The sequence below is a fragment of the Myotis yumanensis genome, unplaced genomic scaffold (genome assembly GCF_028538775.1).
Source record: "Myotis yumanensis isolate MYYU_CA2020_CCGP unplaced genomic scaffold, mMyoYum1.0.hap1 SCAF_5, whole genome shotgun sequence".
Classification (NCBI taxonomy): domain Eukaryota; kingdom Metazoa; phylum Chordata; class Mammalia; order Chiroptera; family Vespertilionidae; genus Myotis; species Myotis yumanensis.
The window spans coordinates 99,118,185-99,146,082 of NW_027223756.1; the positions used below are offsets into that span (position 1 = coordinate 99,118,185).

At 44.4% G+C, this 27,898-nt stretch overlaps 1 protein-coding gene across 1 annotated transcript in view; it reads left to right on the top strand.

Annotated features, from left to right (window-relative positions):
- Positions 1-8,485: 8,485 nt before the first annotated feature.
- ZNF454 (zinc finger protein 454) overlaps positions 8,486-27,898 on the top strand; it is a 79,060-nt gene continuing 59,647 nt past the window's right edge. The window contains exon 1 of the mRNA XM_070416694.1: positions 8,486-8,497. The gene's annotated coding sequence lies outside the window, so the exon portion shown is untranslated. The remainder of the gene's footprint in view (positions 8,498-27,898) is intronic.

Sequence of the window (27,898 nt, forward strand, 5' to 3'; positions counted from 1 at the left end):
TAAGAATATGGTCTATGATACCAATTCTTTGAAATGTATTGAGACCACTTTATAGGCTAGCATGAGGTCATTTTCTCCCCCCCCCCCCCACCCCAAACCCAAGCAAAAGTTTATTTAGAAAGTCACAGAGCCTTGACCGGTTTGGCTCAGTGGATAGAGCATCAGCCTGTGGACCGAAGGGTCTTGGGTTCGATTCTGGTCAAGGGCATGTACCTTGGTTGCAGGCACATCCCCAGTAGGGGGTGTGCAGGAGGCAGCTGATCGATGTTTCTAACTCTCTAACCCTCTTCCTTCCTTTCTGTAAAAAATCAATAAAATATATTATATAAAAAAAAGAAAGTCACAGAGAAGCCCAGCTGGTGTGGCTCACTGGTTGAGCATTGACCCATGTATGGTTCGATTCCTGTCAGGGCAAATGCCTGGGTTGGGTTGTGGGCTGGACCCCCAGTAGGGGGTGTGCAGGAGGCAACTGAACAATGATTCTCATCATTGATGTTTCTATTCTCTCTCCCTCTCCCTTCCTCTCTGAAATCAATAAAAAAAAAATATATATATATATTAAAAGTCACAGAGGTAGAAGTGAGCCAGCTGGGTTGCATAGGCTTAGGAAACAAGTTACAGAGGCCAAAGAAAAAGAAAAAGTTTAGGAGAAAGAAAGCTTTTAGGGAAGAAAGGGGGAGGAAAGGCGCAAACATGCTGGAGAGTGCCCCATGAGGTAATTTTTAAATTACCTTCTCTATATCTAACAATATTTTTTGTCTTAACTTTTTAAAATCTAAATATCACTATAATAAATTTTCTGTGGTTAATATCAGAAATATATCCAACTTTCTAATTTCAAGATTTGTATATCCTTGTTTTAGCATATAGCCAGATTTTTAAGAGATCTAGTTGGACAGTATTTTTCTTTTATTTGGAAAGTTCAGTCCATGTGTATATGTAGTGATTACTGATAGACTGATTTATTGCTAACATTTCATTATGTACTTTTTATTTGTCTGAATTGTTGTTTCTGGGTTGTTGGGTTTTTTATTTGTTTATTTGTTTCCTTCTCCCCTTTCCCTACTTTCTGCCTACTTGTTGTGAGTGTTATCAAGGACCATTTCTCTACCAAAACAACTCATTATAGTTATTATATAATTATATAGATATATAACTTCTATTGTAAGAATGCCCTTGTAATCCTGGAAAAATTGTTTGGTTCAAGGTATTTGCTGTAGTGCAGTGATATATATTTTTAAATATAGTTTATTTGGTATCTGGGTTACCTAAGCTTTAAATGAATTGTGAAGAGTTTCATATTTTTCAATATTTTGAAATAGTTCAGACAGTTCTCAAAGAGAAATAGAGAAAGCATATTTTATTCAGTACTATTGCCAACAGAGGAGAGAAGCTTCAGTAAAATCAAACTCAACTCCCAAAACAACAAAGACAGATGGGGATTTATAGCAAAAGAAAAAAATTAAGAGGGTCAGTGGATGGAAACTACCAAAAGTATCAAGTTTGGGGGGATTTTTGCTAAATAAAGGCAGGCTAAGGACTTAGACATCAAGAGTAGGGGAATGGGAATTGGATTAGATATTAAGAATGGGGATTCTACCTAGGCTCATTTAGCAGGATTCTTGCTAAAACTGAGCTCCACAGGCCAAGGACAGGGCCCAAGAACCAGGGCTAGTAGAAAAGAGGGCTCAGAGGAACCTGTCTAAAGTTTGGTCAAGGGTAGCGTCTTTGTCACAGCAATAGAAACAGGCAGAGGTTATTTTTAGAAAACCAAGTATTACACTCTATCATACTGATCTGCTCTCAAAGTCATGTACTTCTCCAAGTTCCAGCAGCAGAATTAGCTGAAACTAACTCTGGCCACATATTTAATTGAAGATTTTGTCTGCATTGTGCACAGTGATAATTTTGAAGCCCTTAGAGCAGGCTAGGGGAGGGGGCACAGTAACCACCATTCATGGAGTGCCCGCTATTACTCCAGACGTTACTACCTCTTCTCATTCTTCTGACAACTGCAAGAGACTCTTTTGGGCTCCCCTTACTGCAGAGGGGAAAGTGAGGCTTAGCCAAGCTGTCTCCTTCTCCCCTCCCAGGGATTAGAAACCCTCCGGCTCTAACGAAGGGCTCCTTTAGGGTAGTCGGGATACGGTCTCGGTACAGACCTCTCCAGGCCATGCGAGCCGCAATCCCATCGTGGGAACCAACGCGGTCCGTCAGTCCCTCCAACGGCTGGAACCGCCCCTTCCCTTCCGCCCCACCCTCGGGCCTGCGCTTGGCGCACTCCGATGCCGTCCACTGCCCAGCTGCCTTGTGGGAAATGTAGTTCGGCGTCCCGGGGAGGCGGCGGGCGGGACGGCGTTCGGCAGAGGCAGCTCCCACTCAAGCTGGGTGAGGGTGAGGGTGAGTGCGGGGCAGCGGCTGCACGCGCCGAGTCTGGCCGGGTGGCGGGCGCTGGGCGGAGGCCCGGATGGGACGAGCCCTGGACGTCGCGCCAGGTGAGGTCGGCGCGGATGGGCTGGGGCCGCTTCTTGCGGGTCCTTGCGCAGCGCCGGGCCGCTGGTTCCAGGTGCGCCCCATCTCGCCCCGGGAGCCGAGCCGGGCTGGGGGAGGGGGGCACCCAGCCGAGGGTCACCGGACGCAGTCCTTCCCCACCTGTCTCAGAAGCGGCGAGTGCGGGCGTGGCGCGGCGGCCACGGTCCGAGGGCCAATCCGGGTCCCTGCCTGCGTTCCTCCCGCCTCGGCGTTCCCCGGGACCCGCTCGGCAGTTGGGGGGATGCTGCCCTCTTGCGGGAGCTCCAGGCTCCAGCATCGGCCCTTTGTGTAAACCGCACCTCAGTGCGCGCCCACTGATTTCCGATTCGAGGAGCGCGGCGTGGTCTCTCTTGGACCCGCTTCTTCCTAAGAACGGGCGGTCAACCCTGTGCAGGTTCTTTACCTCAGAGAATCCTTTTCTCTTTCATTTTTATTTAAGCATTTTTTTAATCTTACAAAGAAAAACAAATATTCACAACCAGAAAACTCAAAGGAGCAAAAGGGAAAAATTATTTGCAAACTGTCAAAATTTGCATGTCGACGTATATATGTGTTTGAACATAGAAACTCTGTTCTTAAAGCTATGGCTATTAATATCCTTTTCTCCATGAGTCGTGAAATACATTTGGTGTGGGATTTAAAATGTACAAATCTTAAGCTCCATGGCTTTTATATTTTTGTTCATGTAAGTACCACTCAATCAACATGGAGAATAAATTTTAAAAGAAGTGAATACTGAAAACATTACTTATACCAATTTTTAAAAATAGCTAAGCTGTCATTTTTATTATTTTTTTTACAGGGAGGAAGGGAAAGGGATAGAGAGTTAGAAACATCGATGAGAGAGAAACATCGATCAGCTGCCTCCTGCACACCTCCCACTGGGGATGTGCCCGCAACCAAGGTACATGCCCTTGACCGGAATCGAACCCGGGACCCTTGAGTCCGCAGGTTGACGCTCTATCCACTGAGCCAAACCGGTTAGGGCAGCTAAGCTGTCATTTTAATGAGTGTGAGGAAAAGTATGTCTGTGCCATACTTAATCCTTCCTTTAGGCCTTTCTGTTATTAGGTGTTGTTTTGTTTCAGTATTATAAACAACACGGGCCACCTGGCTACATATTTGCATTCTTGTCTCATTCTATAAATCCCTTAAAGTGAAATTTCTGGGTCTTTATAATATATATGTATTTATATATATTTTAATTGATTTTAGAGAGGAAGGGAGAGGAGAGAGAGATGGAAACATCAGTGATGAGAGAGAATCATTGATCAGCTGCCTCTTGCATGCCCCCTACTGGGGATGGAGCCCCCAGCCCAGTCATGTGCCTTGACTCAGAATATAACTGTGACCCCTCCTGGTTCATGGGTCTATGTTCCACCACTGAGGCATGGTGCCTGGGGTTTTTGTTACCTCCTGTCTTATTTTCTCCAGAAAAGTAGCAGTTTAAAAAATTTGCAATGTAATTGAGCCAGAATGATCCACCCCAAACCTGGGTATTACTTAACTATTCTCTAACTTTTGGAGACGTGCAAATGATAGGGTTGTTTAAATTTGCATTTTGAATATTAATGATTATTTTATGCAATTTGCTTTTTGTCTTAAAATTTTCTATCTGATGCACAAGTGTTTCCTTACTATGCACATATGTCATATTTTCATGTGGTCAGACAAGAAAACCTTCCCTTCATGTTTGGGCCTTTGGCATCATTAGGCCACCTAGTCCTTTATCATCACAAAACTCACCTGCATTGTCTTCTAGTTCTTTAGTTGCATTTTTATGTGCAAATTTTTTTCTTTTCCAAACGTTAAGCCCTTATTCCAAGTTACTGAGTAATCCATCTTTCTTCACTGACCTGAATTTCACTTTTTTCTTATCCTGAATTCTTATATGTAATTTTTTTTCTGAATTATTTATGTTGGTAGGATTTCTATTTGTTCCATTGACTCTTTTCCCCATCTACACTAATAAAAGAGAAAGATGCAAATTGACCGTACCTTCACAATGCCCAACAGCCAATCAGGAGTGAGTATGCAAATTAACCCAACAAAGATGGCGGGTTAATTTCCATAGCAGGCCCCGAGCGGCTGGCGGCAGGGTGGGACGCCAGCATTCCTCACTGCCCCAGCCGCTCCGGGCCTCTGGGCAGTGTGGGAAGGTAGAAAGGTGGCTCCGGCTCCGGGCGAAGGTGGAAAAGCGGCTCCGGCCGGAGCGAAGGCGGTGCTGGCAGCCAGGGGAAGGAAGACCCATTCTTGCATGAATCTTCCTGCATCAGGCTACTAGTTAAATTATAACATCCAGGAGAGCAGAGAGATTTCCATTTTGTTTGCAACTGTATTCTCCTCTCTCCCCCTTCACACTTATATACATAGACACAGGAATGGTGCCTGGTCAACAGTATATTTAGTAAATGAGTGATTCTGACATTCAGTAACATTATATTCTACTAGGGGCCCAGTGCACGAATTTGTGCACCTTGAAAGGAACTGTGGGCAGTGAGGCTGTGGTGGGCACAGAGGTGGGTCTCGGCCCATCCTCTGTGCCCCCGCCTGGCCCCCACTGTGCCCCCTGGTCCCCTTTCTGCTGGCAGCCCTGCTCCTGCCACTGCTGCTCCCATGCGCTTATGGTGCCAGCCCTGCTCGCACCTGCTGACGGCACGGAGCGATTGGGGCCAGCGCCTGCAGTGGGTGCAAGCGGTGGCTACTGCCCCAATCACCCCTCAAAAGCAGGGGAAGGTGGAGAAGCCCTCAGGGGCGATCGGGGCTGGCAGCCCCCACTTGTACCCGCTGACAGTGCTGAGTGATCGGGGCTGGCACTGGGCTCCGGCTGTGGCACCGGCAACGGTGAAAGTGGGGCCAGCGCCGGCAGCAGGTGCGAGTGCCCAGTGGGACCATGGCACGTGGGAGCAAAGAATTTTCGGTAACCACCAGAGGCTAGCCTCGATGACAGCGACCTGTGCCCTGCCTTGGTCTGGTGCTCCCGCTCACCTGCTCCACCATACCGCCGCGGCCCATGCCCGCCATGTTCCATGCACTGCTGCCTGCTGCCAATACCTGCCATGTTCCATGCGTGCCCCCTGGTGGTTAGTGCATGTCATAGCAACCGGTTGTTCGGTTGTTCTGCTGTTCGGTCTATTTGCATATTAGGGTTATATATATATAGACTAGAGGCCTGGTGCACAAAAATTTGTGCACTGGCGGCGGGGGGGTGTCCCTCAGCCCCACTTGTGCCCTCTCACAGTCTGGGACCCCTCGGGAGATAACGACCTGCTGGCTTAGGCCTGCTCCTGGGTGGCAGAGGGCAGGCCCAATCCCTAGGTGCAGCCACTGGTCGGGCTCAGAGCAGGGCTGATTGGGGAGTTGGGGTGCCGCCCCCTGTCATGCACAAAGCAGGACAGATTGGGAGGTTGCGATGCCACCCCCAGTCACGCTCAGGGTAGGGCTGATTGGGGGGTTGGGGCACCGCCCCGTCACACTCAAGGCAGGGTTGATGGGGAGGTTGCAGCGCAACCCCCTGTCACGCACAGAGCAGGGCCCATTAGGGGGGTTGGGGCGCTGCCTTCTGTCACGCACAGAGCAGGGCCCATTAGGGGGGTTGGGGCTCTGTACCCTGTCACGCACAGAGCAGGGCCCATCGGGGTGGAGGAGCTCCCCCCTGTCACGCACCGAGCAGGGCCAATCAGGGGGTTGGGGCGCTGCCCCCGTCACACACAGAGCAGGGCGGATCAGGGGGTTGGGGCACCGACCCCTGTCACTCACAGAGTAGGGCCGATAGGGGAGTTGGGGCACTGACCCCTGTCACACACAGAGCAGGGCGGATCAGGGGGTTGGGGCGCCGCTGCTGTCACACTCAGGGCAGGGCCGATGGGGAGGTTGCGGCTCCACCCCGTCACACACAGAGCAGGGCCCATGGGGTGGTTGGGGTGCCTTCCCCTGTCACATACAAAGCAGGGCCAATCAGGGGGTTGGGGAGCTCCCCCCATCAGGCACAGAGCAGGGCCGATCAGAGGGTTGGGGCGCCTTCCCCTTTCACGAACAGAGCAGGGCGGATAGGGAGGTTGTGGCCCTACCCCCGTCACACACAGAGCCGCAGGGCGATCAGGGGGTTTGGGCGCCGCCCCCTGTCACCCACAGAGCAGGGCCGATCAGGGGGTTGGGGCACTCCCCCCTGTCACACTCAGGGCAGGGCCGATGGGGAGGTTGCGGCTCCACCCCGTCACACAAAGAGCAGGGCCCATGGTGGGGTTGGGGCGCTGCACCCTGTCACACACAGAGCGGGGCCAATCAGGGGGTTGGGGCACTCCCCCCTATCACACTCAGGGCAGGGCCGATAGGGAGGTTGCGGCTCCACCCCGTCACACACAGAGCAGGGCCCATGGGGGGGGTTGGGGCGCCACACTCTGTCACACACAGAGCAGGGCCCATCAGGGGTTTGGGGAGCTCCCCGCTATCAGGCACAGAGCAGGGCCGATCAGAGGGTTGGGGCGCCTTCCCCTGTCATGAACAGAGCAGGGCGGATAGGGAGGTTGTGGCCCTACCCCCTGTCACACACAGAGCCGCAGGGCGATCAGGGGGTTTGGGCGCTGCCCCCTGTCACTCTGCTCCAGGGCCAGGAGGCCTCATGGCTCCGCTGATCCTGGGTTCGGGAGTCCGCGTGGCTCCGCTGATCCTGGGTTCGGGAGGCCTCGCAACTCCGCTGATCCTGGGTTTGGGAGGCCTTGCGGCTCTGCTGATCCCGGTGCTGGGAGGCATATTACCCTTTTACTATATAGGATAGAGGCCTGGTGCACGGGTGGGGGCTGGCTGGTTTGCCCTGAAGGGTGTCCCGGATCAGGATGGGGGTCCTGCTTGGGTGCTTGGCCAGCCTGGATGAGGGGATGACAGCTCTTTGCAGCTGGTCACACCCCCTTCAGGGTGGGGGTCCCCACTGGGGTGCCTGGCCAGTCTGGGTGAGGGGCTGAGGGCCGTTTTCAGGCTGGCGGGCGACTGAAGCTCCCAACCTCTCCTTTTTTTCTTTCTTTTTTTTTATTCTGGGATTTATTTACCTTCTATAGCTGTCATTGGAGCTGAGAGCCGGCTTTAGCTCTGAGGCCGGCTCCAGCTTGAGGCCTCGGCTGCTGAAAGCAGGGATCTGGATTTGTTTGGGTTCTATAATTGTAACACTGTTTTGGTCCTGCTCGCTCTAGCTCTGACGGCTGAAAGCAGGTTTCTGGAGTTTTGTTTAGCTTCTATATTTGCAACAATGTTTCTTAGAGAGCAAGCTCAGAGGCCGGCAAGGCAGGCGGGGAACCTTGGCTTCCTCCGTCACTGGAGCAAGCTAGCCTCCTGTTCACTTCAGCTGCCTGGCAGCCGGCCGCCATCTAGGTTGGCAGTTAATTTGCATATCGCCCTGATTAGCCAATGGGAAGGGTAGCGAAGTTATGGTTAATTACCATGTTTCTCTTTTATTAGATAGGATTATCATAGCTTCATAGTATTTGGTGGGCAAGTTTTTGCTCATTACCATTCTCTTTTAGAAATTTCCTGGCTGTTGCTATACCAGTACAACATAGTTAACTTTTAAAAAAATAATCGTTTTCATAATTAACTTTAAAATATTATTAATTTGGTATAATTTGATTTGGAATGTGTTAACTTTATAAATTACTTTAAAAGAAGTGACAAATTATTGTGACATCCTACCCAGGAATATGGTATGTCTCTCACTGTTCATCTTTTTTCATATATAAGTCAAATAAGCTTAGTAAAATAAACAATAAAAATCATAGTTTTATGTAAATTGTGTGAACATGTCGTATTTGCTTTATCTATAGGTATTTTATTTTTTGTTGTTGTGGAAGTCTCCTTTCTCATGGCTTCTTTTCCTCCTATCAGCTCTGCCTCCTCTCCCCACCCATCTCCTAGGAAGGACCCCACAGGAAGGAAGAAGGCAGTGGATGCTGGGCCTCTACCATTGGGAACTCAGGTGAGGTTTTTCAATCTCAAACCTCTCTCCTTTACCCCTTATTCCTATACTGTATATGGGATTCACTGCAGAGGACAGGGCTATTGAGATCTCTGAATGTTGGATATTTTTCACAAAGCTACCTTCAGTTTCCCTCAGCTCTGTTCTTGGCTGTCACTTCCTCATTCAGCTGGCCTATTGAGCTCTTGGTGCTGTTCAAGGGTCAGAAAAGGAACAAACATTATATGAGAGAAGGTCCTGGTGCTTACAGGGCTATGGACTCTCAGGGAACATAAAAAGTTACATCTCTACAAGGTACAGTCACAATGATTGTACATGAATCTGATAATAAGAATGAGTATGGTTAGGTACCCAGATTGTTAGTGTTCTAAGACCTGGAGAAGGAGAAGATCAGTGTGGCAGCCAGGAGAAGTAGGGTTGGATAGGGATAATGGGAGAGGATTTGCTGTAATGGAGTCAGAATGTCCCAAGTTTACTACTAAATCCTAACTTGACCATTTAATATCTGTGTTGTCTTGGGTAGGTGACTTGAGTTCCCTGAAGCATCAGTTCCTCATGGTCATGATAGAAATAACAGAATTAACCAAATGTTTGCCACATACTTGACTTTGGTAACAATTTCACATGGCTTATTTCATTTAATAATACCTATTTCATAGGTTTGTTGAAAGTTCAAATGAAGTAATGTAAAAAAAAAGTGCCTAACATTGTTCCTGAGATGTTAAAGGCACTAGGTAAGTGTAGGCACCCTCTGCACCATTCCAGCCAAGTGCTTGGTATTTACTAGTAGAGTTTAGAGGTAGAGCAGATGTAGCATTGACTGGTAGTGAGGAGTTAGTTACAAAGTTTGGAGTCAAGTGCCAGGAATAAGGAGTTTGTTGGTGAGGTGGTAGGCATGGGGTGGAGGAAGAGTCACAGAAGTTTTGATAAAGGAATTGGCATAAGAATTTTTCTAGAAAGAAGCAGTGTCCGTCAGCTAGAGGAAATCATGGGACAAAAACAGTGAATGAGGAGCCTTGGCTTTTTTTGCACTGATTACTTTAAAATGGAAGCTGTGCCCTGGCCAGCATGCTCAGTGGTTACAGCATTGGCCTGCTCACTGGAAGGTCATGGGTTCAATTCCCAGTCAAGAGCATGTACCTGGGTTGTAGTTTCGATCCCCGTCCCTAGTTGGGGAGCATGTGGGAGGCAACCAATCAATGTGTCTCTCTCACATCAGTGTTTCTCTCTCCCTTCTCCCCCCTGCCTTCCACTCTCTGAAAAAAATCAATGGCAGAAATGTCCTCACTTCTCTAGTGAGGTTTAAAAATAAAATAAAATAAAATGGAAGCTGCTAGTTTTTACTAGAACCTGGAGTTATTGCTTCTCTGGAAAAGGATATAAGACATCAGGCGGACTTGGCTCAGGAAGCACTAAGTTTTGTTTTATATTTTTCTTTTTTAAGGTTAGGCTTACATAACTTTATAGTCCTGAAGGACTTGCGGTGTTTTCCTCATTCATTAGATCATGTGTTAGGCTTCTCTTAAATGTGTCACTTATTTAGCGAAGGAGCTAGTTTTTTAAAAATTGATTTTAGAGAGAGGTAGGGAAGGAGAAACATCCATTGGTTGCCTGGAGCCCACCATCTTCTGGTGTATGGGATGATGCTCCAATCAACTGAGCCACACCCGCCAGGACCCAAAGGAACCAGTTTTAAGAAGACTTCATGAAGACAAGTATAACTGTTATGATTTCTGTTTGTACTACTTCCTCACCTTGATATTATCAAGCTTAGTTCTAAAAGTCAGCATAACTCATAGTTATTATAGAAAGGGAGTTTCTAGAAGAGGGGAAGGTTTGAAGAGGGAGCATTCAAAAGATTTTGGTTGATGAAGGTTGTGGTTTGGTTGTCACTAGCCTTGATTGGTTTTATTTAAAATAGTGTTAATTATGTTTTTAAGTCAGCATTCTTTTCAGGTATAATTTATAAAAAATAACCTATTTTGAGCTTATAATTAATTGAGTTTTGCCAAATATATGCACCACTTCAGTGAAGTTGCAGAACATTTTCATCACTCCAGGTGTTCTTACCTCTTTCCAGTCCACATTCCCCATTCCAGGCATCCACTGGTTTACATACCAAAATACAAAGATCAAAAGGACGAAACAATGATATAGTACTGTTACCTAATCTACAAATCTTACTCATATTTTGCCACAGATGTCCTTTATCTGGTTGGATCTAATCCACATCACAACTGAAACTTAGCTGTCCTGTCTCCTTAGTCTCCCTTGATCTAGAACAGTTCCTCAAGTCTTTGTTTTTGGTGACTTTGATACTTTTGAAGAATACAGTGACTGATTTGGGATGCATTGGTGCAGCATTAGAGCTATTTTCCTTTCTTCATCTTTCCTCCTATTTATCAGCCAGTGATGTGACTCTGAGTTGCCAAGTATGACTTATATTTGCCTATAAGTTATATCTTCTTTTTCTGAATATAAATATTGGGCATATAATTGTAAAAAAATTTCTGAAGCTATAATGTATACTCCCAAGTTTCAAACCCTCAAAAATAACTATGGATATAAATTTTTTAAATATCTCTCACATCTTTTGCCAATTTTAATAGTGGGTTGTTTATATGTAAAAAAAGCCTTTCCTGTAATGTGAATATTAATCCTTTGCCATAAGTTGCCAATACTGTTCCCTGTCATTTTTCTTTTAAATTTGTTTATAACATCTTTTGTTACAGATAAGTTTTGAAGTTTTATTCAGTTAACTGTCCTTTTTCTTTGTTTGGCTTTGGAATCATGCTGTGAAAAACTTTCTGTACCCTAAGATTACATATAAATATATTTCTATGTTTTCTATTTGTTTTATCATTTTAATTTTAAATCCTAGCTATCTGGAATTTACTTACTGTATATTATATGAGGTTGCAAGCTAACTTCATTTAACATGGTGAGGTGAGGCAGGTATAATTTATATAAAACTAGATGCCCGGTGCATGAGTTTGTGCACGGGTGGGGTCCCTTGGCCTGGTTGGCGATTAGGGCCATCGGGGCCATCAGGGCCCTCTCACTCAGTCCGGGGGTAGGGACTGCGGGAGGTTAGCTGTGGGAGTTCCTGACCACCAGGGGGCAGCTCCTTGTTGAGTGTCTACCCCCTGGTGGTCAGTGCATGTCATAGTGACCGGCAACTGGTCGTTTGGTCGACTGGTTGTAACGGTCGCTTAGGCTTTTATATATATAGGTAACTTATTCAGGTATAATTTCATTATCATCCATCCATTCATTAAACAGATAGTTAGCACCTGCCTATCATATGCTAAGCTGTGTTTCGAATGCTGGGAAGATAACAGTGAATGAGCCAGGCAAAGTCCTTCTCTTCTAGATCTTATCTTCTGAAAAGGGGAGGCAGCAATGGAGAAGAGACATTACTGAAGACATTGCTAAGGTGTGCTGGCCACACAGCAGGTTGGTATGGTCAACTGTGACATGGGAAGGATGGAGACTGTTTAGACAGCCGGAGTGGCCCCACAGTTTCTGCTGTAGTACCACAGACATTCTGTTTATTTAGAATTTATTATTTCACAAAGCAAATTCCCCTAATTTTTCTTTTCAAAGTTTTGGTTACTGTATTTTTCTTATACATTTATCCTTATAATTAAATTTTAATAACTATCCAGTTTTATTAACTTTATCAAGTTTTATTAACTTTATCAAGTTCTAAAGGTAATATGCAATTTTGATTTGCATTTCATTAAATATATATTAATTTGAGGAATACTACCATATTTACAATGTTCATTTTTACTATTGAGTAAAAAAATTACCCTTCATGTTATTCAGATCTTTCATTATGGCTTCTGTTAACTTTGATCATGAGGATCTTGCATATTTCTATTAAGTGTATTTTGCCATGTTTCATTTTTTTGTTGCTATTGTGATTGTGATTTAACCATGATTGGGATTTTGTAGAAAGAAAAAAGATTGCTAAGAATTCTATCTGAAGACATTTTGCTGTTGTGGTGCCTCAACTTCATCACGATCGTATCTTCTCTATAAATCACACTTCCATCATTTAATGTATCCCTATTTATTTCACTTGCACTCCACCTTTTCAAAGAATAACAATATCAAAAGGCCAGTGTTTTTAGGTTACATGAATGACGTAAGTCCATGAAGCTGCTTTTTTCCAACACCATGAGTCATCCTGTGCTTCATGTATTGCTGAGAGAAAAGGACCCAGACTAAGTGGAAAAGGAGAAAAAGGAAACAAAAACACGTCTTCATGGGTTAACAAGAAATACATTTTATGAACAATAAAGGATTAATACATGTTTTGTGAACAATACTGTTGTACTTTAACCTTTTAAAATGCCTTTCTGTGCTTAACTAAATCAGTGTTTCCTGAGCCCATGGCCAGCACAGGAATCCACAGGACATTTCATGATGAGAGATAAGCTTTGGGGCACGCTGAGGGCTCTGCAATAAGGGGATGAGAGACTAGGGAAGTGGGGAAGACCATATAGTTCATTTGAGTCTGAATTTGGCTTTTTCAGCTAACAAGTCAATTTATTGAAAAAAGTGGATTAATTTTTGGAAAGAGAATGCCACATCTGTTCTCACAAACTAGGAGTTTCTATTTTGTTTCCACATATATTCTACCTTAGATGATATTTCTGTGTTCTCCCTGCTTACTTTTTATTTGCAATTGCCTGCTAGCTCTTATCTCCCCGCCTCCCCGCCCTTTTATTTTAACTTTTTGTTTGTGTTTTAGATCTATCTCTTATATGTGCCATATAATTGGATTTTCAGCCAATTTTAGAGTTTTTGACTTTTAATAGAGAAAGTCAACCCATTTTATGTATCAGGTTTTTTTCTGGTTATTTAATGTTTATGGTTATTATGCTTTCTTGTTTCCTTTTGTTAACGATAGGTTTAGGCTATAATAAAGAATACAGAGTTTATGGGAGCAAAGGAGGGATTGCAATCCATGGCACTGATTCAGGTAGCAACATAAACTGTGTTTCAAAGGGAACAAGGGAAGGCAGGGTTTGTAAAGGGCAGAACCAGCAGAGTTGCTCTCATTAAAGCCTTTGAGTAGATGAAGAGTGTTGGCGAGGTCAGTGGCATTGTCAGGCCCATCATGTCAATGGCTGGGTTCCTTTCAAGGTGAAGCATGCATCCAGGATGTTTGTTGTTCGCCCTTCATCTGAGTGCAGCAACAGATCAGCAACTTAACAGTAGTTCGAAGATTTATCCATGAGCTGTGTATAGGCCTCCAAAACTGTTTTAAGTGACAATCTTAGCAATGCTTATTTCATTTTATTTTCTTCACATCACCTTCTCCTTTCTTTACATTTCTTGAACTGATGACTTTTCTTGGCTCTTTCTTACCTCCCATAAAGTGGAAATAAAATCCTATACTAATAAAAGACAAACATACAAATTGACCGTACTTTTGCTATGCCTTAAGCCACACCCACCAGCCAGTCAGAGCGACTATATGCAAATTAACCCAACCAAGATGGCGGCTGGCAGCCACGGAGCTGGAGCGAGCAGAAGGCTTGCTTGCTCCAGTGATGGAGGAAGCCAAGGTTCCCCGCCTGCCGCGGCTCGGCTCTGAGCTCCACTGAAAGCAACAAAGTTTCAATTATAGATGGTAAACAAACCCCAGATACCTGCTTTCAGACAGCCGTGGCCACGGAGCTGGAGCGAGCAGGAGTGGGTTGCCCCTGGCGATGGAGGAAGCCAAGCTTTCCACAGGCCTCCGCTAAAGGCAACAAAGTTTCAATTATAGAAGGTAAATAAATCCCAGAATAAAAAAGAAAAAAAGGAGAGGCTGGGAGCTTACGTCGCCAGAGTGCTTGGCCAGCCTGAAAACGGCCCTCAGCCCCTCACCCAGACTGGCCAGGCACCCCAGTGGGGACCACCCACCCTAAAGGGGGTGTGGCCAGCCTGAAAACAGCCATCAGCCCTCACCCAGGCTGGCCAAACCTCCAAGGGGTGAGGGTCCCCACTGGGGTGGACATCCTCCTAGGGGTCCCACACTGCAAGAGGGCATAGGCCGGGCTGAGGGACCCCCCCGAGTGCACAAATTTTTGTGCACCGGGCCTCTAGTGTATTTATATCCTAGTAGTTACCTTTGCCTGATAATATTTGTGAGTGATTTTTAACATTTTTTTTGTTATTTTGATATATTGTTTAAATAAATATTAGGAGAAAATAATGAGATAGAAAGATAACGAACTTTGTGCCTCAGTGCTGACACTTTTTCTGGAGTTCATAGCAAGTAGAATGGCAAATACAGAAATTTCTTGGAATTGGTTTCGTCCTATCTCTGGTCTCTTTAGTCCTTTCTCCCCACTAAATTTATCTCTTTTGTCTATTTACATATTACATTCTCTGTCCTTAAATGAAAACCTTTTCTATTTCTTTATTTACATTACCTATTCCTTACTTTCTATATAGTCCTATTACTCTTCTTTTCCACAAAAAGTTTAAAGTAACTTCACCTGGTCGCTTCTGATTTCTTATCTTCCATTTATTCTTTTGTCTACTGCAAGGTGACTCCTGCCTTCACCATTCTGCTGGAATTACCTAATTTTCAAATCAGCAGCTCCCCTTTCAATCATCATTCTGTTTGACCCACTCCAGCTTCTGAGAGTGTTGACCACTCCCTTCTTCTTGAAACTGTCTTTCCCCAACTGTCAATCCGGAATATCCATCCATCTTCCTTTCTGTCTTGCTCTCTCTTGTCTCCTGGGATTGCTAGTGTTCTTTTCTTGGCTTTCTTCTCATCTCACAACACTGGGAGTTGGGTAGCCTTAGTTTTAAGTCCCAGCTATGTGATCTTGGAGAGGTTATTTAACCTTTTGATCAGATTCCTCATCTATAAAATGATGATTCAGTTAGTGTTTCCTCCTTGTATTAGTCAGGATTCTCCAGAGAAACAGAACCAAAAAGATATATGTGAATATGTAGAAAGAGATATGGGGAGTTGACTCATGCAGTGATGGAGGCTGAAACGTTCCCATGAGCTGCCATCTTCAGGTTCAGGAAAGCCAGTACTGTAGTTCCACTCCAAACCTGGAGGCCGGAGGCCTGGGGACCAATGGTAAGTCCTGGTCCAAGCCTGAAGTCTCACAAACTAGGAACACTGATGTCTGAGGCAGGAGAAGATGGCTCTCTCCACTCAAGCATAGAGCAAATTCAGCCTTCCCTGCCTTTTTGTTCTATTCCGGCTCTCAGCAGACTGGATGATGCCCACCCTCATTGGTGAGGGCTTATCTTCTTTACTCAGTCTACCCATTCAAATTCGAGCTCCCTCTACAGATACTACTTTACCAGCTATCTGGGCATGCCTTAGCCTCATCAAGTTGACATAAAAGTAACCACCACACTTAGTAAATAGATACTGAATGCTTACAGTGCTTTATTTCCTAGTCTTAAGGGCTACAGAAAAGGCAGAAATAGACTTACACATCTGAAATGCCAGTCAGGTCAAGCTGGATGTTTTATTGGTTCTCACTCACAGTTTAGATTTGTCCCGCTTGCACTTGCTTTTCTCCCAGTAATGGATTTCCACCTGTATTGTAAGGCCTGTAATTCCATGTGCTGCCTTGGCAACTTTGAGCCTCACAGGGCTGCACAGACCTACCATGAGTTCCCCTTGCCGAATATGCCCCCATCCAGCTGGAAAGGCTCCCTACCCAGCTAATTCCCTTGTTAGCCCCATCAGTTACACCCTTCCCAGGTCTCAATCTAATGGGTTTCACATCCCTACCAATCCACAGAATTGTTCAAATAAACCAAAGATCACCTCACCAGCTTGTCATTGCACAGTCTGCCTCCCACTGCTCCTGCTGGTTCGCAGTTCCTGAGAGCAACTGCATGGCTTGTGTGTCCTCTGCCCAGGGCCAGGTATGGTGTGTTGGGTCATCTTGTGCTATTTGAGGTGGGAATCCCTCCTTCACCAGTGGTGTGGATAGGAGGTGATCAGAACAGTGATAATCCAGAGTAGACTTCATTACTGTCCCCATTGCTCCCTTGTGCCTCTGCTCCTTGTCCTTATATGCCAGAGCACTTCGTTTTATATTTATTTCTGATTATCTATATATATAAAAGCCAAGCAACCAGAACTCCTGAACGATTGGAATGACCAGAACAGCTGGTCGCTATGATGCACACTGTGGCCGGCTAACTGGCCCAATTGGGGGTGGGGGTGGGGGTGGGGGATGGGGCAGCCCCTCCCCCCAGCTGCCCCTGGCTGGATCAGGGGCGGGGCTGGCCAGCCAACCTCCTGTGTCCCCTCACCCCCCCGGCCTGGCCCGATCAGCCCCCATTGGGGCGGGCTGTCTGGACCCCACCTGTGCACGATCTTGTGCACCGGGCCTCTAGTGTCATAATGTTGTAGATGCTTAGTTTCTTTTGGGGGATGACACATTTTTTCTCACAGAGGTCTCTTTATCCTGTCCCTTCTAAGGCTCCTTGTTTTTCCACTTCCCTCAGAGGGTTTTATTGGCGTAATCTTTGTCGAGCAGGAATTTATAGTTTCAGGAATCAGTGACACTCTAGGATGTGTCTGGATTTCACGTGGGAAGAATGGATTCATCTAGATTCTAATCCAAGGAAGTTGTGTGGGAACATGATGCTAGAGAACTACAGGAACTTGGTCTCACTGGGTAAGGACTTCCCCTTGTAACTCACCTTTCCTCACCTATTGACATCTTGTACAACCTCTGGAATTCATGAATTTGGACATGAAATCCTGGATATTTTATGGCATTGTTTTAGGGTAATTGCTTGGTATCCTTTCTTTCCACGTGAAAGGTCTCTTCTGTAGAGAATTGGAAAATGGGAAACTAAAGAAGCCCTGTGTCCCTTTAAGAAGCCCTGAAGGGGAAGGGAAAAGACTTGTGCTGGAAGTAGCTTTTATACTGAGTATAGTACACAAGTTTAATGTCGTTCCTCTGAGCAGGGAATCAGCTTTCCAAACCAAATGTGACTTCTTAGCTGAAACGAGAAGGACTGAGCTTGATGCCAAAAGAACTTCCAGGGTATATCTTTGCAGGTAAAGTGTCAGGACTTGTTAAATGAGTGTGCCACCTGGGCAAGAAGTCACTTCAGAAATCGCTGGGTCTCTTGGGAACATCTGCACATTTGATATATGTCCTCTCAGATGTCTCCCATGATCAATGCCTCTCCTCCTTTCTAGTGTCGCATGTCCTCGCCTCGTGACACATTCTGTAAAGTAAACGGGTTACTGTGTTGTCTGGGATGCACAGAAAATGCAGTAAAGTTAGCGATTGTTTCCTCTTTGTCTATACTTTGAACCCATGCTTTTCTCTCTCCTTATTCTCTTTACTCCCTGTCATTGGTCTTTCTTTTTAGCGATAACCTATATCTACAGTTTCCTTTCCTTTATTCCCTTAAACATTTGTCAGCTTTTAAAAAGTTAACCTTTCTCTTCGCTGCATCGTTTTATAGTCTTCATTTAAAAATAAATGGAAATGACTTCAGCTGTGTTACTAGTAACCTTACATTTTCTATAGTTCCTTTCTCATTTCTAAGTTTGTAATCTGCATTGACTGCCTATTCAGTCCCATTCTCCTGTGAAAACTTAATGCTTTTTACTCTGTATTACTTGGTTTCCAATCCACATCACAATTGAAATTTCTTTTTTGGATATTATTAGCAACTTTTCTCTGAAAAAAATGTGTTTTATACCTTTACTAGAGGCCTGGTGCACGAAATTCGTGCATGGGTGCAGTCCCTAGGCCTGGCCGGCGATGGAAACGCGAGTGTCTGGCGTGGAAGGGCAGGTCCTAGCTGACCACTGGGCCCTGGGAAACACCTGGGCCCCCACTCGCACCCGCCTTGGCCTGGCGCTGCCCACTCACCTGCTCCACCATCCCACTGCGGTCCTGCTCTCGTCGGGGCCTATTGGGGCCAGCAGCACTCCACTGCCAATGCCCGCCATGTTCCACGCCGCCCCCTGGTGGTCAGTGCATGTCAGAACGAGCAGTTGAACTCCCGGTCTCTTGGTTGAACTTCTGGTTGAACAACTGCCCGAGGGGACAATTTTCATATTAGGCTTTTATTATATAGGACATTTCTCTGCTCAGTGTGAAAGTGTTGTTCATACACTTCTTTTCATACTTTTTAAAAATTGTGAAATAGGCAAGTAATTTTTGATCTCTAGTTTAAACCTATTTATATATAATATCCTAAGCGACCATTACAGCTATGAGGTGCACTGACCACCAGGGGGCAGACGCTCAATGCAGGAGCTGCCCCCTGGTGGTCAGTGTGCTCTGACAGCGGGAGTGCTGCTCAGCCAGAAGCTGGGCTCACGGCTGGTGAGCACAGCGGAGGTGGCAGGAACCTCTCCCACCTCCGCGGCAGTGCTAAGGAGCAGTGAGCCGAGCAGTAAGGAGCCTGCCGCTAAGGAGCAGTGAGCTGAGCGGTAAGGAGCGAGCAGGAGGGTGGTAAGGAGCGAGGGATCCCGGACTGCGAGAGGGATCCCGGACTGGGAGGACTGCAAGGAGAAAGAAAATTAATACCGGGTGCATTAGAGGGAAACTACAAAAAATACCAAAAACAAACAAAGGCAGAGAACATCTTAAAAGTAGTCAGAAGAAAACCAGCAGGCAACATTCCCCGAGGAGTCCCGGACTGCGAGAGGGATGTCCGACTGCTGGCTTAGGCAGACATCCCCTGAGGGGTCCTGGACTGCGAGAGGGCACAGGTTGGGCTGAGGGACCTCCTCCCCCCTAGTGCACGATTTTCGTGTACCAGGCCTGTAGTGGATATATAACGCAATAAAATAAATAAGTGAAAGAACATTTTGATATGAAAGAATGATTTGATGAACATTGTTGCTGGTTTTCAGTAAGCTTTTTAAAGTATGGGATTCTAGAAGAATCACTGGGTCAAAGGATACACACATTTTTATGGCTCTTGCTACATACTGCACAAACTTGGGTATTATTTTATGTTTTTAATACTAACTTATTAGGTATAAAATGATCCCTTAATGGCTTTAATTGCAAATTTGTGTGGATTTGATTACTCTTGCTATTTGTACTAGTGTTTATTTTTACGTAAATAACCTCTCTGTTCAACAGATGGTTTGGGAGCACTAGGCTCTGTTCCTAGCACTGCAGACACAGCAATAACCTAAATAGGCAGTTTCCCCATGGAGCTTATAGTCTAGTGAAAGGGACTAAATTACTAAAGAAAGGAGACAGGGAGGGAGAAGGGACAGAAGAGGAAGGAAGGAGGGAGGGAATGAGTATCACAGTGTCATAGTGCTGTGTGGAGAAATAGTGGCATCGGGAACTGGAAGAGTTAACCGTGGACTTTTACAGGGGCAGTCAGGGAGGGCCTTTCCTCTGAGGTGACTGTTGAGTAGCTACTAACCATGATGGGCTGCACGGGGGACACTGGGCACGGGACAGGAGGTGCTGGCATGTTTGAAGGGAAGATTGCAAGGAGATGTGAAGATTTTCTTAAACTTTATCTTTAGTTCTTTGAAAAAATTTGTTTCTACTATCATTTTTGTTTTTAAAATTTCTGTGAGCCTTCTCATTCTCTGCATGTTCCTTCCTTTTTAATTGCTATTTTAATGCATGCCTTAACTTCTCTTGTCTGTATGAGGATATTTAGATTATTATTATTTTTTTGTATGCATGTGTAGCATTCCCCCCCTGTTCCCTAGATTATTCCAGTGGGTTTATATAGGTCTTTGTCATTACCCCACTGTCATTCTGGTGGGCTTTCTGGAGGCAGCAGAAGCAAACACATGTATTCTTGATACTTTGTTGTCTTCTCTAATTTCTTTATCTATCTTCAGACTTCTCCACCGGACTGGATCCTAAAAATTCCTCACTTGTTACCAGGTGCTGTAGGTTTTAAAAAAAAAGATTCTTCACTTGTTTATGACTGCATTTCACACTGTTTTCCTTGTCTCTTTGAATGTCTGTCTAGCCACTAGTATGTAGGTTCACTGAATTGTCATGATTGAGCTTAGTTTTCTTTTCTTTTTCTTTTCTTTTTTTAATTAACTACTTGCCTGGCACTTAGTTAGAGCTTAGTTTTCTTTATATTCTCTGCCTAGCACAATGCCTGCCAGAGAGGTATTTAATATATGTTTGTTGAGTTGAATATTGAATGACATCAAGTAGAATTTTTAGAAATCAGGTGAAAGACAGATTTGGAGAGTTATATGTGTGACATTCATATCAATTTGTCTTATTAAGAAGAATGAATGATCAAGGTAAAGCAGCAAGGATGAAACCCTAAAGCAGTGGTTCTCAACCTGTGGGTCGCGACCGCTTTGGGGGTCGAACGACCCTTTCACAGGGTTTGCCTAAGACCATCGGAAAACACATATATAATTACATATTGTTTTTGTGATTAATCACTATGCTTTAATTATGTTCAATTTGTAACAATGAAAATACATCCTGCATATCAGATATTTACATTACGATTCATAACAGTAGCAAAATTACAGTTATGAAGTAGCAACGAAAATAATTTTATGGTTGGGGGTCAACATAACATGAGGAACTGTATTAAAGGGTCACGGCATTAGGAAGGTTTAGAACCACTGCCCTAAAGAACAATAATGTTGGCCGAAACCGGTTTGGCTCAGTGGATAGAGCGTCGGCCTGCGGACTGATAGGTCCCAGGTTTGATTCCGGTCAAGGGCATGTACCTGGGTTGTGGGCACATCCCCGGTAGGAGATGTGCAGGAGGCAGCTGATCGATGTCTCTCTCATCGATGTTTCTAACTCTCTATCTCTCTCCCTTCCTCTCTGTAAAAAATCAATAAAAAAAAAAAACATATTTAAAAAAAACAACAAAAAACAATAATGTTTGCAGAACCCGTTTGGCTCAGTGGATAGAGTGTTGGCCTGCGGACTGAAGGGTCCCAGGTTCTATTCTGGTCAAGGGCATGTATCTTGGTTGTGGGCACATCCCCAGTGGGGGGCATGCAGGAGGCAGCTGATCGACCTCTCTCATCAATGTTTCTGGCTCTCTATCCCTCTCCCTTCTTTGTAAAAAATCAATAAAATATTTAAAAAAACAAAACAAAACAAAAAACAATAATGTTTGACTGGGAGCCAAAGATACTCTAGCAAAGGGGACAATGAGTGGTCAAAGAAGGAGGAGAGAATTTAGGAGAGCTAAAGGAAGAGAGAAAAGTAGAGGGTGAGTGCAATAGTGCCAAGAAGGTAAAAGTGGTCTGTGACCCAGCGGAGAGCGTTTCTGGTTTGAGGGAAACGCACTGTGGGTTGGAATGTAAACAATTAAAGACTTGGATAACCAAGATGGCGGCATAGGTAAACACTGGAGACTGCTGCCGCAAACAACCACTTCAAAAATACAACTAAAAGACGGAACAGACATCACCCAGAACCACAGGAAAGCTGGCTGAGGAGAGACTCTTCAACTAGAAGGAAAGAGAACAGCATACCGAAGCTCAGAAGAGGCGCAGTGTGGAAAATATAAAGGTACCGAGGTGCGCGCGCAAAGCCGGCTGGTGGCTGAGGGCGCGGTTGTCGTTTTCAATCAGGAGGGAGTCTCAGACTCTGGGCTCCAGATCCGGGCGAGTCTCTAGGGACTCAGACTCAGACGGGAGAAGCGGGATTGTCCGGCATCAGTTGGAATCTGAGGGCAGCCTTCTCTCCGAGGTTTGCAGTGGCGGCCGGGGTTCTGAGAAGCAGAGTCTCTAGGACCGGGACTGAGAGCAGCCATAACTGCTCCCTCCACCAGCCCTGTTGATTCCGCCCCGCCCAAGCCCTGTGCAGAGCCATTTGCTGGATCGCCTCAGGCAAAGGCTAGATTAGCACCTCCCCAGAGGACAGAAGTTTTCCACACAGCTGATTCTCACAGCCAGTCAGCCTGGTGGTCAAATCCCTCTAGTATTAACTACAACAATCAGGGCTTAACTACAACAAGACTGCGCACAAAGACCACTAGGGGGTGTACCAAGAAAGCGTAAAAAATGCGGAGACAAAGAAACAGAACAAAACTATCAAGGGAGGATATTGAGTTCAGAACCACACTTTTGAGGTCTCTCAAGAGGCTTCTAGAGTCTGTCGATAAACTTGATGAGATGTACAGGAAATCTAATGAGACCCTCAATGGTGTGATAAAGGACCATCTAGAAAGTAAGCATACACTGACTGAAATAAAGAATATTATACAGACTCCCAACAGCAGACCAGAGGAGGGCAAGAATCAAGTCAAAGATTTGAAATGCGAAGAAGCGAGAAACACCCAACCAGAAAAGCAAAATGAAAAAAGAACCCAAAAATACGAAGATAGTGTAAGGAGCCTCTGGGACAGCTTCAAACGTACCAACATCAGAATTATAGGGGTACCAGAAGATGAGAGAGAGCAAGATATTGAAAACCTATTTGAAGAAATAATGACAGAAAACTTCCCCCACCTGGTGAAAGAAATAGACTTACAGGTCCAGGAAGCGCAGAGAACCCCAAACAAAAGGAATCCAAAGAGGACCACACCAAGACACATCATAATTAAAATGCCAAGAGCAAAAGACAAAGAGAGAATCTTAAAAGCAGCAAGAGAAAGAAACTCAGTTACCTACAAGGGAATACCCATACGACTGTCAGCTGATTTCTCAACAGAAACTTTGCAGGCCAGAAGGGAGTGGCAAGAAATATTCAAAGTGATGAATGCCAAGAACCTACAACCAAGATTACTTTATCCAGCAAATCTATCATCAGAATTGAAGGTCAGATAAAGAGCTTCACAGATAAGGAAAAGCTAAAGGAGTTCATCACCACTAAACCAGTATTATACGAAATGCTGAAAGGTATCCTTTAAGAAGAGGAAGAAGAAAAAGGTAAAGATACAAATAGTGAACAACAAACATGCATCTATCAACAAGTGAATCTAAGAATCAAGTGAATAAATAATCTGATGTACGGAATGAACTGGTGATTATAATGAATCAGGGACATAGAAAGGGAATGGACAGACTATTCTTGGGGGGGATAGGGGAATGGGAGATGCGGGAAGAGACTGGACAAAAATCGTGCACCTATGGATGAGGACAGTGGGTGGGAAGTGAGGGCGGAAGGTGGGGCGGGAACTGGGAGGAGGGGAGTTATGGGGGGGAAAAAAGAGGAACAAATGTAATCTGAACAATAAAGATTAAAAAAAAAGAAATAACACACACACACACACAAAAACAATTAAAGACTTAAGTATAGACTGTCATTTCTACAAGGTTAACTTTGAGGAAAAAGAAGAAAGGGCAAGAACTGAAAGAATTCAGAGGTTGAGTGCCTCCGATTTGGTTTTTACCAAGGAAGAGACTTGAATGAATTTACAAGAGCAGAGATATCTGTTAGAAAGGAGAAATTAAAAGTGGAGGGAGAGCATGGAGCCTAGGAAACAAGATGATGTGAAAACTCCAGATCTTTGCAGGTTTTCTTCAATGTTGATGCCAAATTAAACTACCATTTAGTCTTATTGTCCTGACCAAAATCAAGACAAGAAAGCATTGCTTGAGTGCTGTGCTTGGCTCTTCCCTGGCTATCATCTGATGTGCTCATCATAACAATCCCACGGGGTGGGTATCATTAGCCCCTTTCATAGTGGAAGTATAAACTCGGAGAGGTGAAATGACATGCCAGAATTTAAACACAGGTTTTTTGTTTTGTTTGTTTTTGTCTTAGAGTTTAATGCTAATTCTAAAAAATCAATCAATCAATCAATCAATCATTATTTTCTTGTCTTGCCTTGCTGTGACTTCTTGTTTCCTAGTATATTTAGTGAAAATAGAACTTCTATATCCTGGCCTAATATTCTTTTTAAAAAAATATATTTTTATTTATTTTGAAGAAAGGAAGGGCGAGGGAGAGAGAGATAGGAACATCAATGATGAGAGTTAATAATTGATTGGCTGCCTTCTGCATGACCCACGCCCCCCCCCCCCCCCCCCTCCCAATGCTGGGATTGAGTCTGCAACCTGGGCATGTGCCCTGACCGGGAATTGAACCGTGACCTCCTGGTTCATAGGTTGACACTCAACCACTGAGTCACACTGGCCGGGCCTGGCCTAATATCTTCTTAGATGATTGTTTTCTGTTTCTATGCTAAAGTTTTTATGTGTACAGTTGTTGAATGCTTTGTTAGGTTTTACTATTTTATCAAAGCTGAGTAGAAAATGTAAATTTAAAAGTGCTGTGTCTGGAGACAGTATTAGCACTAATAAACTTGTTGAAACAAAGATTAGTAACATGGAAAGCAGTGTATTTTTAGTCTTTAATCAGTTGTCAGTTTTGAAGGAAACCAATTAAGAACATGTGTAAAATATTAGAAATATATTATCAAAGATTATGCTTCAAAATAAGGTATAGAGATTATATAACTTTTAAAGCTCTCAGGAGATACTGTTAAACCTGAAAATCTATTTTTTGTGTTTCATACATGATTTTATATCATTCTAGATGTACTGGGTGACTACCTGTGTATACATGTGTTTTTGTGTGTAAATATATATGTATATACACATAAATAGAGAATTTATATACTGTTTCAGAGTCCCTATTTATATCTACTAACTTCATTCTAATGTGAGTCTCAGTAATGTTTGGTACAGACACATGTCTTTGCTTCCATTAGTAGGAAAACTGATGTAAAAGACTATAATAAATATAGGAGTATCCAAAAGTTTGGTCATCCTTACACAGGCAGCCCACCCTTGCCTCAGGGCATCAGCATGGCAGTTCCTTCCATCTGGGGTGCTCTCCCCTCAGTAGGCCTCTTAATCCTCCCCCTTAGTCACCAAAGTCTTTTTTTCTTTTAATAAGTTTTATTTATTTATTTACGTTTTATTTCAGAGAGAAAGGGAGAGGGAGAGAGAGATAGAAACATCAATAATGAGAGAGAATCATTGATTGGCTGCCTCCTGCACACCCCCTACTGGGAATGGAGCCCAAAACCTGGGTACGTGCCCTTGACCGGAATTGAACCCAGGACCCTTCAATCTGCAGGCTTATGGTCTATCCACTGAGCAAAACCAGCTAGGGCACTCCCCAAAGCCTTCACTTCAGTCACTTTTTCAGTGAAACCTTTCTTGAAGATGCTATTTAAAATTACAAACTTTCCCCCTCACTCATTATATTCCCTACTAGAGGCCTGGTGCATGGATTTGTGCACTGGTGGGGCCCCTCGGTCTGGCCTGTGCCCTCTTGCAATCCGGGACCCCTCGGGGGATGTCAGAGAGCTTGTTTCAGCCTGATCCCAACAGGCCAGGCTGAGGGACCCCACTGGTGCATGATCGGGGCTGGGGAGGGACCCTGAGAAGGCTCCAGGGCGTGTCTGGCCTGTCTTTCCCAGTCCCTATCGGCCGGACTCCAGCAGCCAGCTAACCTACGGGTCAGAGCGTTTGTTCCCTGGTGGTCAGTGTGCGTCATAGCGACTGGTCAAATGGTTGAACCAACGGTTGGACACTTAGCATATTAGGCTTTTATTATATAGGACTAGAAGCTCAGTGCACGAAATTTGTGCACTGGTAGGGTCCCTAGTGGCTGCTGGCTGCCAACTGGGTATTCCCTCACTTCCCCTGGCCGACTGTTGCCTCTGGCTGGGGCCTCCCTCCCTTCCCCCAGCTGGCCCTGCCCCTGCCCCCTGGTCAAACTCCCAGAAGACCTCTGGTTGAGGGGACAATTTGCATACTATGCTTTTATTATATAGCATTTCCATTTTATGGCTTTTATTTTATCCATAAGGCATACCACTTAAATACTAAGTATTATACTTGTTTATTATGTTGACTGCCCTTCCTCTCACTAAAATATAAGTTCCCTAAGGGCAGAAATGTATTTTATTCATTGCTATAGCCTTAGCACTTGGAACAGTGCCTGGCTCAATGTACATTTATCCAATCGGTCATATTCAGAAGAGCAGTTTGGCTGCTGCATGGAGACTGCATTATAGGGTAGCAAGAGTGTAAGCCAGAAGTTCAGTCACGTGAGTATTGAAATTGTCTGGTTGTGTGGGAGGAGTAGCTGAAATACTACACAGGGGATGGAAAAAATATAAACAGGGAAAATAAACAAACTTGTCCTAGGAAGAGTGGGCAATACTGCCCAAGCCCCATACCCACTCCAATACTTTGCAGGCTCTCAGCCTCTACCATGGCCGTCCCAGCCATAAATACTGAAAGACCTGTGCTTTCCCAGACCCCACAGTCCTGAGGACTCCTGTTCATGACCTGACAAGTACCAAAAGAATATAAAAATCCTATTCTTTAACTAGGCGGTTTTTAAAATTTATTTTATTTTATTGATTTTTTACAGAGAGGAAGGGAGAGGGATAGAGAGAAACATCGATGAGAGAGAAACATCAATCAGCTGCCTCCTGCACATTCCCTAATGGGTATGTGCCCACAACCAAGGTACATGCTCTTGATCGGAATCGAATCTGGGACCCTTCAGTCCGCAGGCCGACGCTCTATCCACTGAGCCAAACCGGTTAGGGCTAACTAGGCATTTTTAATACAAGAAGGGAGTATGGGCCACTTGAAAGTCCAGTTTAGGAAAAAGGAAAGGAAGAAAGGTATATATTGTGTAACATAAAATAATGGTAATATTAATTGTTAACAATCATTAAACCTTATCATGGCCAAGCATAGTGCTATGTGCAAAACAGAGTTTTTATTTAATAAAATAGCAAAATAGCAAGAAATGCTTCCCAGTCTTGGAAGAGTTAGTTTTTTTACCCTTAGTACTCAAGTTCCAAGCCCACAGTATTTCACTGATTCTTCGTAAAGCCACCCTAACAGTTTTGTTTTCCAGATAGTCATGTAATCAGAAAAATAAAGTTTCCTCCCTTCTCAGTTGTCTAATTTTATTAGTCATACTTTTGGAACAATATTAAATAGTAGCAGTAATAATAAACACCCTTTTCTGGATTCTGTTATTGTGAATTTTTACAGTGTTTTATTTTTATGCTTGACAATGCTAAGATTTTTGGTGTTGAATCAGGATTGGATGTTGGATATTAGCAAATATTTTTTTGAAGCATCTATCTGTTGATCATGTGTCCTTTATCCATGACCTAGTATGATATTAATAGATTCCTAGGAGTGAACCTTCTGGAATTCCTGGATAAATCCTTTGTGTAAATTGCATATTTCATGTAATATTTCAGGAATGCTTTAGAAGTGCTGTAATTACTGAGTCTGTCATATTTAAGAATGTGTTTTGTTTTTCTTTAATAGAGTACTGGCCAAGTTGAATTCTTGAGTCACATCAGCCAGTATTTTAAAAATTTGTAGGCAATCAATTTTTTTGGGGGGGGGGAGCAAGTCTTCAGAATAAATAAATAAATATAAGTACTTATTTAATTAATTGGTTTTTAGAG